The sequence below is a fragment of the Pleurodeles waltl genome, chromosome 7, assembly GCF_031143425.1.
Source record: "Pleurodeles waltl isolate 20211129_DDA chromosome 7, aPleWal1.hap1.20221129, whole genome shotgun sequence".
In the NCBI taxonomy this organism is placed as follows: Eukaryota; Metazoa; Chordata; class Amphibia; order Caudata; family Salamandridae; genus Pleurodeles; species Pleurodeles waltl.
In genome coordinates, this window is record NC_090446.1 from 297817206 (window position 1) to 297831869 (window position 14664).

The window sequence follows — 14664 nt, forward strand, 5'->3', positions numbered from 1 at the left end:
AATAAAAGGTTATATGCTAAAGTTCTGCTAATAAATCATTAGGCCTTAGTTAGCATGAGTCGAGGCCTAGCTGCCCAGTTTCATATTAAATGTGTTTTTCTAACGTGCTGTGTGCTGACTTGCTGAAGGACATGAACTCTTGTTTTCCAAAAGCTAGAAGATGAATGTAACTGTAGTAGATCCGTTCTCATGAAAATCGACTTGCACAAGGAAACATTTTAGCTGAATGCAACTGTGTAGACTAATCCCAGGTACAAGGTCGCCTGAACCGGTACAGACAATGGAGCCACTGACTGAAGATGTGAAAAGAACCACAAGAGTATGAAATCATACCAGACATTCTACCCGCTGGAGACGGCAATCATAAGGACCAATAAACTACGTGAGAACTGTTATGGGGTGACAAATTTGATGAGCTAATTGGTAACCTATTGAATGGAGATAGTGGGGTGCCAACCCCAAACCAATCAAATTTTAGGGGACTGTACAACAGAAAAGGGAGAAAAACCCTTGACACAAGGAAGTAGTTTAGATCGAGGGGAGACGAGATTAGTTAGGGAGATGCCATTGCTATGACCCAGACACTTTGTCACTCTGCATAGAGACTTTGCTGTTTGGTTCTTAAAACCATCCTTGCTCTTATATTGCCCGTTTATACTTTACCTCCTTATGAGGGAAGTACCCTTTTACCCTTCTTATCGAGACTTGCTGAGTTCCTGACTGATGGCGAATCAACTGATGTCCTGAAGACGAAGACAGAATCTGTATGCTGACCCAATACGGAGGGTAACTATATGACAATGAAATTGTGATTGTCTGTTTGCTTATCCTTTCTAGATACCATCTGCTTCTTTTGACAAGACCTTAGTTAGACGTTTTCCAAATTAATGTTGCTACATTTTTTTGCATGAAGCCCAATATGCCAATGCTAATTCGAGGATAGTATAGGGGTTCATTACACAGACGCAAACAGACAAAGACTGAATCTGTGCTTTGTTGAAATGATGTGCTAATGTTACTTTGCTAAGGATAACCTATGTTGACGTTGTGTTATGTTCTAATATTCAAAATCCTTGCTTTGATGAAGTCTTATCAGAGTTGCCATATTGTAACTATGCTAATGTGTTTCTTGGTTTTGAGATTAATAAACTTGCTAGTAGAATTGTAATCAATAGGGAATAAATATCACAAAATCGTACTAAACTGGTGTGGTTATTCATGACTGAAAGGTCATGGTGGTTTCCTGAGTCTTATTAATGTTTTCATCTAATTTGAATTGTCTTGTTATGGTAAATATTGATGACGTTATTGACATCTTGATTGACATGCTGATTAGCTATCTCGTCCTAAGGTGACTTCAATCAGGGTCGAAAGATTAATTGGCCTAAAACAAGTCCCTGAGTGTATAAATTAGTCATAAAGGGACGCGTTAGCAATGTCATAGAACGTGTCATGAGTGATGTACTATGTGAGGGTATAAGAAGTGCATGGTGAGGCCACACAATATAGTGAGGTGGATGGGGAAAAATACATATCAATTCATCGTAATTGTGATAAATATGCTTCCCCAGAACTTAAACGAATATAGCACCTTATGTATGTAAATTTTAAATTTTAAACTTTGAACAATTTCCATGTTACATTGATTCATATGTAATGTTTATCATCTAATCTTGAAATTTACATAGCCATATTTACACTAACCAGTCAAAACTGACTTAATCACAATAATACAAATATAATAATAAATAACCAATGCCTTTTCTTGTGTCATAATTTAAATACTTGGCTTGTAATCAATTTCAAATAACCTACTAATATTTTCTCTCACTTGACTAGCTAATCTATTATTAGTAATGGTGACCATTAGATATTATTGTAAGTGTATAAACATTTCCTCACTACTGTTTAATCCATTAGGTTCTTTAAGTATCTAACACAATTATATATCTCGATTCCAGTGTTCTTAATTTCAGCTCCCTATTGCCACCTCTAATGTCTTCAGCTACACCATCAATCACCCTACATTTTATTTCATCTAATTTTCCATTGTGCCTATCATGAATGTGGCGTGCAACAGGATACGTGTCATCCTTATTTTGTATAGCTCTCAAATGTTGTAAGAGTCGTTTATGGACCTGTAATTTGGTGCTCCCTACATATATTTTGGGGCAACTACACTTTAAAATATATATTACATAATCACTCTTACATGTGTATTGTCCCCTCATTTTATGTTTGTTTTTTTTGTCCTACCATTAGAGATTTAGGCCCATATTTATACTTTTCGACGCTAAACTGCGCTAACGCAGTTTAGCGTCAAAAAGTTTTGCGCCGTCTAACGCCATTCTGAAGCGCCAAGCGGGCGCCGTATTTATGGAATGGCGTTAGACGGCGCAATCAGACCGGCGCTGCCTGGTTTGCGTGGGAAAAAACCACGTAGACCAGACAGCGCCGGCGTAGGGGGAAAATGGCGCATGGGCGTCTTAAAATGGGGCAAGTCAGGTTACGTCGAAAAAATCGTCTTAACCCGACTTGCGCCATTTTTTAACGACGCCCATCCCCCATCAACATGACTCCTATCATTGTAAAGATAGGAGTCATGCCCCCTTGCCCAATGGCCATGCCCAGGGGACTTCTGTCCCCTCGGCATGGTCATTGGGCATAGTGGCATGTAGGGGGGCACAAATAAGGCCCCCCTATGCCACCAAAATAAAATATAAAAAATAAAAAATTATACTTACCTGAACTTACCTGAATGTCCCTGGGGTGGGTCCCTCCATCCTTGGGGGTCCTCCTGGGGTGGGCAAGGGTGGCAGGGGGGGTCCCTGGGGGCATGGGAGGGCACCTGTGGGCTCATTTTGAGCCCACAGGCCCCTTAACGCCTGCCCTGAGCAGGCGTTAAAAAGTGGCGCAAATGCGCCGTTTTTAGCCACGCCAACTCCCGGGCGTCTCTTTTGCCCGGGAGTATAAATACCACGTAAAGGCCTGGGAGTCATTTTTTAGACGGGAACGCCTCCCTTGCATATCATTAACGCAAGGAAGGGGTTCACGCTAAAAAATGACGCACATTCCGGGAACTTTGGCGCTATTCGCCTCTAACGCCATAGTATAAATATGGCGTTAGTTGGCGTTAGTTTTGCGTCGAAATTGCGTCAAAAAAAACGACGCAATTTCGGCGCAAACGGAGTATAAATATGGCCCTTAATGCTCTCACCATTTTTGCAAGCTTTACATTTGGAACATTTGTAGAACCCATCCTGTTGTTTCAACCACATATCATCGTTTTCATATTTTCTAATTTCACTTTTAACCAATATATCCCTCATAGATTAACTCCTTCTGTATGTTAACTGAGGTTTGTTAGGTATTTCTGTCCCTGTCACAGGATCTTTTTTTAACAAATGCCAATGTTTTCGCAATATCCTTCTAATTTGCATGTGTGCAGTATCGCATGTCGTTATAAATCTATGGATACTTGCTCCTATCTTGTTCTGTTTCTTCTCTTTGTCTTTTACATTAAATAAGAGAGCATCTCTAGAACGTAACTTCACTTTTCTTTTTGCCTCTTCCAATGTTATATCAGACTAGCCTCTCAGTTTCAATCTTTCAAATATTTCAAGTTGTACTGACTCAAAGTCTTTTTCAGTACTACAAATTCTATTAGCTCTCAACAACTAGCCTAACGGAATACTCTCCTTCAATGGTTGGGGATGAAAGCTTGCTGCCTGTAATATACTATACTATATATATATAAATGCACACTCACAATCACCCCGGGGAAGAAGGGGGGCTTTGGCACAGGTCCTGAGGACATGGCTGTGCACAGCGGGTGTTGATTTTACGTAAGATAATAAAATAATACTTTGCTTTAGAAAACCCTAGAAATTCAGTTAAAAGGGCTAAAAGTGATATTACAGTTGGGTGCAGATGTTAGTTATAAAATGCTGTTTTAAGTCTGCAACCGCTGATATATTAGATCACTCAGGCCCATATTTATACTTTTTGATGCAAAATTGTGCAAACGCAGTTTTGCGTCAAAAAGTATAACGCCGGCTTGCGTCATTCTAGAGCACCAGCCGGGCGCCAAATTAATGGCATCCTGCAAGCCAACGCAAAGGGTGGGATAGCCTCTGGGGAAATTACGTAGGCCGGGTGAAGGTGGCGGTATGGGGGAAGTTGGTTTTGCACCAAAAAAATGACGCTAGGCTGGTTAGAGGCAAAAAAAATGCCTTTAACCAGCCAAGCGTCATTTTCTGATGCAAAACCATCCACACTACATGACTCCTGTCTTAGAAAAGACAGGAGTTATGCCCACCACCTCAATGGCCAGCACAGGGGACAAGGGTCCCCTGGGCATGGCCATTGCACCCTGTGCCATGTAGGGGGCCCATATCAGGGGCCCCAATGGCACTTGAAAAAAGTATACAAAATACTTACTGCTACTTACCCTACTTACCTGGGATGGGGTCCCCCATCCTCCGGTGCCCCTCTGGTGGGGGTGGGGGTGTTCCTGGGGTTTGAGGAGGGCACCTGTGGACCCATTTCCATAGTTTCTGACCATGGAAATGGGTCTACCGGTCCCCTAACGCCTGGTCTGACCCAGGCGTTAAATAATGGGGCAAAGCTTGCTTTGCACCATTGTTTGGCCCTCCTCCCACCTGTGCGTCATTTTAGCATGGGGGAATAAATATGGGGCTATGGGGATAAAACCATTTTTTAGATGGGAACGACTACCTTGTATGTCATTGACGCAAGGTGGGTTCATGCATCTAAGAAATGGTGCAAACGCCAATACTTTGACGTTAGATGTGTCTATCGTCAAAATATAAATATGGAGTTAAGTTTGTGCCGCATTTGCATTAAAAAAATTATGCAAATGCAGTGCAAACAAAGTATAATTATGGGCCTTAGTTTAGCAAAAACAGAAGATTCGTTCCCAGGCTCCCATCAACCTTGATGTGACTGACGTAGTATAGATGTTGCCTATGGATGTTATGTCTCATGTAGCCATAGCTGAGCAGTAGGCAGTTTCTGCCTGTCACTCTTAAATGGCATAGTTCAACATTTACATCTTGAATTCTGCATTTTAAGTCCTGTGCCGAAGGCTCTCTGCGTTCACATGCAAATCTCAGAATTAGCATATGAACATTTCCCGCCAGTGGCATAGCTAGGTTGCCATGGTCCCTAATGCCAGTAAGGAAAATATCCCCCATCACTTGGTTTGGCATTAGATAGCTATACATGGGCTTTAGTGGGCCCTTAGCCCCAGGGCCACACTGCTATTTCACCTGCTGCCCTATTGATAGCTATGCCCCTGTTTGTGGTGTGACCCAGATCAATGCCTTGTTGCACATGCATAAATGTACTAATCTTCTGTTCCTTTATTGGCAACAGTGGTGTCTCTTGAGTGGGCTCCGGAGGGGCCCACGATGTTCCTATCCTGGCTCCCTGTGTGCCTCACCGACCACAAACCGAGTTAGTGAATGTACCAGGAGGGGGGCACAAAAAACAAAACAGACACTGCAGTTTACTACACACATTAAATTATGTTTTCATTGCAAAGCAGTGTTGTTGCCTCAAAATGTTTAAATCTATCTTTGTATGTATCTATATCTAAACATACATAAATAGATATATAAAGTCACACATACAAAGTCAGACTTAAACATGTTAAGCACATATACATACACACACACACACACACACACTCACACACATATCAGCTCCCTGGACATAAGGTATTTCAGTGTGTACCGGCTATCCTTACCCTGCCCCTGTATATCTTTATTGCTTTACAACTTCAGGACAGGGGAATAAGACCCTCATTACTGTAACTAGTGATGTAAGGTAACTATAACTCATGCCCCTGCCATGCACAGTTATCTGATCAATAATGTTACTGCAGATGCTAGAGTGACATTATCAATGATGTTATAGAGGGTCATGAGTGCTGTAATTTGTGGGGTAATTAGCAGTGTATGGCGAGGACGCAAGGTATAGTTACCATAGGGGACGAGTTATAGTTACTTGAGATAACTCTAACTGTAACAAGTGAATTTCTATGGTCTTGTACATTTAAAATGTGAGCCTACTTATATCGTGCCTGTAATCTTTGTTTTTTAAGTCAATTACTGTGTTTTTTTCAATTCTATTTCCTAACTATAACAACTCAGTAACCTTTGCTTTTTCTGTGAATTTCTGCAGTTTTTTTTTATGTAAAGTAATTTTCATGACTATACAATAATCCAACCAGAGCCTTGTACGGCCTTTGGCTGTGCGCAGCAGCGGTTGCCGCAGAGCCTGAAGCCAACCCCTACAACAACTCAAGCCCCACACTACGCATGACCTATGGCCATGCACAGATGGGGTTGGCCACTGGGCCTGGGGCCAACCCCTATAACCACTCAACCCTGTGCTGGGCGGGGCCTTTCACCGTGCACCGCGGATGTTGACTGCAGGGCCTGCGGCTAGTCCCTGCAGCCAACCCCTACACCAACCAAACTCTGCATGCCTCCCCCCCAGGCCGATGTCAGCACCTGGGATCCCATCCCGAGGACCAGGCCTAAACATTATTTTTTAGGGAGTGGGGTGATGCGCAGTAGCCATCCCCAGGCTGATCTCCGCCATGTGGACTCCATCCCCCAGGCCTGGCCATGTGACCTCGGGACCCCCCAGGGCACCCAGTCTCAATGTTAGGGACCATGGGGGCAGCCTGAAGGGCTCCACGGCCCCAACTGGCTCCCAACCCTCTTTTTATGTGAGAAATGTTTCCTCTGTTGCCCTGCCTGCATCTCTGACAGGAAAACAGAGGAAACCTCCACTTGCATGGGAGAGAGAGCTGTTTGAAAGCTCTCCCTCACTGCAAATGGAGTATTTGTGGTAACATGGGGGGATCTGTTAGCTTCCGCCGAGGTAAAGCAAACAGCTATGTCCTAGGGGTGGGAACCCGGGGACATAGCAGAAGCCTTGCCTGGGTTGTGGCAGTCCCAAGGGCCATCAGTGTACCTCGAGGGGGGTCGTGCGCCCACCCCCCCTTGAAAGATTCAAATAGCCCCAGGGAGGTGAGGGTCCCTGGGGGATGCAGAAGGGCTCTGCGGCCCCCTGCATTGCATTTGATGTAAACCCTGGGGAGACTTTGTCCCCAGGGCTGTGGGGGTGCCATGTGACTCTGCACTGAATTTGTTGAAAGACCAGGGGAAGTGGCGGTCCCTGGGACTGTGTGGTTGGCCAGGCAGCTCCCCTCCCACATTTAATTTATTTTAAGGTCCGGGAGGGTGGCAGTTCCTGGGGCTGCGTGGGGGGGTGTCAGGTGGCCCCTCCATGTTTTATTTCTTCACAGCCCCAGGGAGGTGGCGGTTCCCTGGGACTTAGCCCACCTGGGTGCTAGAGAATTATCAAACGCGGGAGCCCACACTTGTTTCTTGTTTCTATTCTTGCCTGATTTGCCGTGACTTATCACAATTTTTTTTTTCAAAAAACCTTTTTAGATCTGGGGGTCCCTCTGGGGCCCAGCACCAGGGCGATAGGATTTATGGTGTCTCTACCCTGGCCTCTTTTGTTTTTTTTATCTTGTTCTCTGTGACTCGGCTGAAGCTGAGTCCCAACAAGGCTGCCAACACTTCCTTGTTGAAGTGTTGGCAGCCAATCAGTTCTCAGTATGAGTTCTTGAAGGTTCATAAAGCCTTTGAGTCCCTTTATATACAAATGTGGATTTTTTTTAATTTCTCAAAAACTACTGAAGGGATTTACGCCAAATAACAAAAAGGCCTCTTTCTTGACCAAGAGCTACTGTTCGGCCTAATTTGGTGTAATTTTGTCCAGTAGTTTGGGTGGTATGGGTGTTCAAAATCCCTATGGAAAAATTAATAGGGAAAACGCGTTTAGCGACCCCCCCCTTTTTTCTCGGCCCCAGTTTCATGAATCAGCCAAACCTTTCCAGCAGCAGCTGAAGTGAGCATCATATTTTCTTGGACAATTTCGTGAAGATGCATCAAATGGCACCAAAGTTATTAGCAAATCAAAAAAACACTTTTTATATAGAAATGAGGTCCTAACTATAACTACGGATATATATATATAGATATAGATATACACACACACACTACTGATATACACCAAATAAGAAAAAGACTCATCTGTGGGCAACGATTTGGTGTAAATCCGTACAACAGTTAGGGCTGCAAGAGAATCCTAAAAAGTCTGCTTGGTAATAACATGGGAAACACACTTTTTTTTTACCCCCGCCCACCCTTTCTCTTCCCCTGCTTGATGGATCATCCCGAAACTTTCCATGCACAACAAGTTCCTTTAGGCACACTCTTCTGGTAGGGTTCATGAAGATTCATCAAAAGGCGACAAAGATATAGCCAAGTCAAAAAACGCGCATTCTATGGAAAGTAGGTCCTAACTATAACTACCTACAGGTGACTGCCAGTAGGTTTTATACATAAATATATATATATATATATATATATATATATATATATATATATATATATATATAACGTTCAACACTCCCTTCAATACCAGGAGAACCAGGACACCTCCATTATGAAAATTCAGTTTATTTCAGCACAAAAATCCAACGCGTTTCGGCAACAGCCTTACTCATGGATATATATATATATGAGAGCGTGTGTGTGTGTGTGTATATATATTTAAATATGTCAACAACGTGCCTTGAGCACATGTACATATCAATGGCAAACACTCTGTGTAAATAAGAAAGAGTGCAACAAAATAAAGAGCTTACTAGAGTAACTGCGAAAATTGCCAGTGAATGAGACACCATTCTAAAATGAACAATAAAGATCAATCTTGAAGGAACTTGTCTTCAGTAAACATATCCTCATAATTTAGAAAGCTCAAATATATGGTCATGGCATTATAATTTTCAATTATATACAGAACGAGTAAATATATATTTACTAAACAACCGAAATTCATACTTTACAGTTATACAAATATAAGTCAGAAAAGTGACTCAGTACTGCATATACAAGCTAAATCCTGCATATCAATCATGGAAAAGAAAGGCATATTTTATTGTAGGGAATAGTACTGCAATTGAATAAGATAAAGTCCCAACTTTATCTTATTCAATTGCAGTACTATGCTCATTTTAATTCAGAACAGTATAAACAAGAGTATATATACTCACACCATAAAATCTGCCTTTCGAACGTGTGCGGCCAACCTCCTGTGACCACCCAACCCTGCGCCATGCAGGGCCTTTGGCCATCCCCTATAATTACCCAACCCCATGCATGTGTCTGTGAGTGGGTGAATGAGTGTCTGAGTGAGTCTGTGAGTGGGTGCATGAGTGCCTGTGGGTAGATGAGTGTCTGAATGGGTCTGTAAGTGGATGCCTGAGTGTCTGACTGGGTCTGTAAGTGGGAGTATGAGTTTCTGAGTGGGTCTATGAGTTGGTTCATGAGTGTCTGAGCAGGTCTGTGAGTGGGTGCATGGGTGTCTAAGTGGGTCTGTGTGTGGGTGCATGAGTGTCTGAGTGGGTCTGTGAGTGTGTTCATCTTTTTTGTTTTGTTTTGGGATATTTGCTAATTGACCTTACATCGGTAGGCCGTGCTGAGCGTCGTAACATATTCGCGAATATCACATAATAATTTTTCTTCATTTTAAACTCATAATATGACCTTAAAACATCCCTATATCCTACCTCTGGGGCCAGGGTACCTCCACTGTGACCTCTTATACCACGTTGTCTCATACTTTCACCCCCAGGGACCTTGTCTCCTTACATACAATGGCGGCTGAAACTTTCTGCTCAAGTTGCAGCTAGCCAGTCATGGCAATCCTGTTGGTGCAGGCATTCGAGAATCAGCGCAAATTCATTGCAAAGTATTCACATTTCTAGATATACATATTTGGATTTCTTTTAATATCTCAATAACTACTGAACGGATTTACACCAAATAACAAAAAGTATGATCTGAGGGCCAAAAGCTACCTTTCTACCAAATTTGTTCTGGGCTGCAGACGTGTCTAAAGACTCTATGGGAATTAACATGAAAAATGCACGTTATGACCCCCCCACCACCCTTTTGTTTCTCGGCAACCACTTGACGGATCACCCCGAAACTTTCCTTGCACAAAAAGACTGAACTTCACACTTTTTTGGAAAAATGTCATGAAGATTTGTCAAATGGCGCCAAAGATATAGCCAAGATAATAAACACTTTTTCTATGGAAACTAGGTACTAACTATAACTAACTACTGGCAACTGCCAGTAGGTAATATATATTCACAAAGAAAAACAAAGGTTACAGGGACTTTATAGTTAGGTTCAAATTTTACATGTACAAAAGCACTTCAGGGATTTTTCTTGTGGACTTTTGCAACCTCGCCCACATTTGCCACAATGTGTCATCAGTGTCATTTACAACTAGTCAATGATTAACTTTTGTTCAAATTCCTTGTACTTCAATATCCACTGCAATTCTTACATTGGAATGAATACTGTGTTTTACATGCATGTAATGCTAAGGATCTTTCGAATATTTTCCTATGTGCTTCACTCCCCTGCTAACAGTCCAAGATGGATGTAAATTATCTGTGTTTTATTTTGTAATCATAATGCCATTATTCTGTCTATGTTTATGCTCACTTTTGTTTGAGACACTATTTGTATATATATGGAGTTTGTTATCACAAGTTCCTCATGCGTTACCAATGCCGGAGGGCCGAAATACGTAGCAGGGGCTGAAGCACTTTGTTTAAAAAAATCTTGATATTTATTCTGAGTGTGCGTGACTCTTTGGAGAGAGTTTGTTGTATATATATATATATATATATATATATATATATGTATATATATATATATATATATATATATATATATATATATATATATATAATTTATTTTTTCACTGAAAAAAACAAAGATTATCGGGACATTATGGTTAGGAAATAGAATTACAAAAACCATAGAAATTCACTTTAAAAACACAAAGGGAATGTTATAGTCAGGCTCACATTTTAAACGTACAAAGCCATAGAAATACAGTAGTATAGTTAGAGTTATTTCAAGTAACTATAACCCATGCCCTGAGGTAACAACACCTCGTGCCCTCGCATGCACTGCTAGTCACTCCACATTTTGCAAGACTCAGGACATCTTTGATGACATCATTGATAATATGAATGTAATATTTGCACTAAAACTATTGAGGAGACATCTGTGCATGGTAGTGGTGCAAGTTATAATTACCTTAGGGAACGAGTTTTAGTTACTTGAAAAAACTCTAATTCTAACCGCTGAATTTCTATGGTTTTGTATGTTTAAAATTTGAGCCTAACTATAAAGTCCATGTAGCCTTTGGTTTCTTAAGTCTGTGCTATATATATATATATATATATATATGTATATGTATATATATATATATATAGATATATATATATGTGTGTGTGTGTGTATATATGTATATATATACATATGTGTGTATATATACCTACATTGTTCTAAATATCAGGTTATGGCTATACCAGCTTTGTTGCTCTTATGCTCTGCTCTAGATCATATGCAAGTTTTCTTCGTTGTTTGACCCCTATCTTAATTTTGTGACAACATTGCATTTTTACAAAAAAAAGCAATGGAATTCTTTTATTGATTGTTTTTTATCTGCTTTCTACAGGCCTGTTTACCACGCCGAAGATATTGCCGTTTCACATACTGACACGCTCAACGAACAGGAAGGTACAGTTTAACTCAAATAATGAGCAATAGTTGAATTGGTATTGGGTGCATGATATAATGTAACCACACACACCTGTCATGTAATGGAGCAAACTGAGCATAAATGGGCATCAGAAATGTATTCTTGTCCTTTAGATCATGCATAATTACGCAATATGAAAGTGACAACCAATCACATCACTCAATCGACCTATAATTATATTTCTAATGAGGGCCAGTTTCATTGTTTCTTCTATGCAACAAACAACATATTGCGCCGCCAGTGCAAATTTGAATTAATAGCAAATATATTTTCTGCTTCTTAATACCTTGCCTTAACTGATTATAGTCTTGATTTTTAAATAGTCAATAGATTTACTATTTTAACAAAAATATTTGTAGGTTTCTAAGTTCTACCATGAACTGATTATTTAACCCTCTCTGCTGACTTGCAGTGGCATCCGCAGACAGTTCAGCAATGTGGTGATAGGCAGGGGAGATAATGTAATGTAGTGGACATTAGATTGGCAAGCCTGCCCAACCTATAAATACACAAATGCTTGTGTTGTTTCCTATCTTATTGGACATCAAACAACATAATTTTCTTTGCTACTAGCTTTACTTTAGGTGCTATTGCATATTCATTCCTGGGCCTCTTGCAATGGCCCTATTAGAGATTCAATTGACATTTAGAAGGTCCTTTCTATGGCTAATGTAAAATGTAAAAATGATTAGCTGTTGGGCGAGCTTTCAAATGGTATGTACTTATTTGCATGACAATATTTATGGGTTCTATCCTTATACAACTATTAGAAACTCTAAAATCATAATGATGCGTTGCTTTCTCAAAGTGGTTTTACTGACTCTTTTGAACAAGTACAACTGGCTCGCTTCTCCTTGCAATTTCATTTCTGAAAGTCTTAACCAAAGAATCTTTATCATCTCCCTTGGCCAACTCCCTACCATTCAAGAACAAGCATTGGCATAGCATATAGGTCTCGCCTTGAACCTTATAAGTATTTTGCCAAGCAGCACATTAACCTTTATCAGAAATAAACTGTGTTTGTGCATTCCTTCATACTCTTCGAATTAGACTGTAATGGTCAGAACATCACCCAGAGAGTATCCAATAAAAATAGCATTTGGAAAAAACATGGTCATGTAACCATATAGCCAGCCCCTAGAGGGCATAATCAAAAGAAAAGAGTAGGGCAGAGAGCATTGCAGTGTAACCATATATTCAACCCCTAGAGGGCATAATGTGTTACACATTTTCAGGCCTAGCAGAATGTTATTAAAAATAAGGCCCTGAGAACACAAGCTTATCCCAGCTGTAAATCACAATCTCCAGCCATGAGAGAGCTTAAAAAGACATTGAACGGTGGGAGAAGCTATTATTTTGAGCCCCCCACCCAACCCAGTGTGGGGACCCCAAAGATGAGCTGGACAGAAAAATCATGTTGTGGTGAACGTTTTGTTGGTGGTCCAATTCTCCTGGGACCACCACAGGCTGAGTTGTAGGCAAAAATGTGCTGTAAAAAGAATTCTCCTTAAAGCATTATGGGCGAGTTTCCCAAATGCAGTAAACATTGTAGTACTGACTCTCCCACTGTGCTGGAGACAGCCTCATTGACGGTTTCCCTTGTGTTTTTTTCTGTTTGAAAGGCACCAGTTTGTATATTTTCAACTGCTAAACTTGGGAAGAATTTAGGAATGGGGCTGCAAATTTAACCGGTGCTCATGCAAAGCGCTCTAATCTTCTGGTCGAGTTTGCACTATATAAATAAATAATAAAGAATCCTCCTCCAGCTTGGAGCCTGTCAGGCGCAGACTCCACAAAGAAACAGGGAGATGCCAGAGGAAGAAAGAACATATCGCCAAAAGCACAAAGTGGAGAGGCAAAAGAAAGAATTAGGGCGCCGACACTAAGGGATATGGCCCATGGTGCAATAATCCGTATAATAGGGACAGTCCCTGGGGTGGGAACAAAACAGCCTCAAAGTAGAACAAACCTAAAACATTTACGTAGCAAACCAAAGGAATTTTGAAAGGTAGGCCAAGGAACGAATGAAAGTGATGGGCATGTGATGGGCATGGTGAAAGCCTGCTGAACTAGATTACAGCATGTTGGAAGTAGATTACATTATGTCGAGAGACAGCGCATGCGCGCTACCTAGGCGCGACCTAAAAAATGACTTGCATTCTATCATGCATGTTCTCACTAGTCATTGGTGGGTCAGCTTTTGGGCTTTTTGACGGAGTGAGGGAGGCATGCAATAGGTGCACTCCCCTTTTAGTTCATGGTTCAACTACTTAATTTGAAAGACGTTTTATTATACTGATTTTACATGTTTTTTAATGTTCTTATGTTTTTATTGCATTTACTATGTTTTTGAAAATATGTATAACTGTAGCATTCAGGTACACTTTTCAGGTTTTAGTGTGCAGTAACATTGGTCCATTTGATAGGTTTTTATTCTTGGTTAAGTCACTGCATTGTATTTTTTATCTTCATAACTCCAATGCTCTTTAATAATGTTTGCCTTACATTTGGTGTAGTGTAAGCTTCAAAGTGTTCTCACCTAACATCTCTTGAGATACATATGTTTACTATTTCAAAAGAATGTGTTTTTGAAGTTATTTGGCTATTTGTTGCCGGGTGTATTTGGGCAGTGTTGTTCTTTCTTACAGCTTCATTTAGCAGTGTACAAGCCATTTCTACTCTCCAGTATCCCCTTCAAGGGTTTCCCGTCGAGCTGGTTCCTCTTCTTCCTCATTTAAAACAGTGTCGGAATCTTATCGACAGCTGCTGTACATTGGCTATGGATTGAGTTGAGAGGCCTCCTCTGAAACGCTGCACTTGGGGGCAATATCATCATTTTACAGAACACAGCAACATACATACGGTGGGGCTATGGAAACAAATAGCACAGACTCTTCATTGTTGCAGCCTCCTGTGGCACTCCCA

The 14664-nt window shown here is 41.0% G+C and overlaps 1 protein-coding gene across 1 annotated transcript in view; it reads left to right on the forward strand.

The window, feature by feature from the left end:
• DLGAP4 (DLG associated protein 4) overlaps positions 1 to 14664 on the forward strand; it is a 1552488-nt gene that overhangs the window by 686484 nt on the left and 851340 nt on the right. The window contains exon 4 of the mRNA XM_069243703.1: positions 11656 to 11717. The gene's annotated coding sequence lies outside the window, so the exon portion shown is untranslated. The remainder of the gene's footprint in view (positions 1 to 11655; positions 11718 to 14664) is intronic.